Source organism: Meles meles, chromosome 16 (genome assembly GCF_922984935.1).
Source record: "Meles meles chromosome 16, mMelMel3.1 paternal haplotype, whole genome shotgun sequence".
Lineage (NCBI taxonomy): Eukaryota > Metazoa > Chordata > Mammalia > Carnivora > Mustelidae > Meles > Meles meles.
Window position 1 is genome coordinate 31489760 of NC_060081.1, and position 648 is coordinate 31490407.

Consider the following 648-nt stretch of genomic DNA (forward strand, 5'->3'; position numbering starts at 1 on the left):
CCAGATGCGATGGCGTGATGATAGGCATAGGTACGGTGGGCGACCAGGAGCCATGTACTGGAAATGGTACCCTGCCCATTTGGGGTAGCACTTGTGTGGTGATGGGAGCAGTGAGACATATGACTGGACATGTCCCCAAGCTCAGGCCTTCTTCAGAGGGAGCCTTTTATTGCACTCTGCTCCAGTCCTGTTTGAAGGGTTTCTTAATCCGACGAGGGACCTGGACTTCTTCCACGACAAAGGGTGATGATAGTGGTGTGGTGACACCTGTCTCCGAGGAACTTCTCATCCCTCTATCGTGGTGAGCCACTGCCTGGAGTCGGTCGCCAAGAGGGTTCGAAGGACTCAAGGACACCGGGGGCAACCTCCAAGAAGGACCAGCCTGTCCCATGTTGAGCTGAATTCAGGTAAGACCTTTGTACCCTTGTTGTGTGTTCCCAGTTCATGGTCACGTAGTTCTTCAGGTTCTTCTATGGGCGAGAAGGGAGGGCCGCGTCTGAAGGTGAGCTGGAGGGCTCTTGCACCTCCACGACTGAGATGGAGACCCTGCCCCTAGTCATCCCACAAGTGAACAAAGGGATGGACGTCATCCAGGATCCACCTTCCAGCCACTAGTGTTCATGCCATCTTTCTGGAAAACTTGTAGTG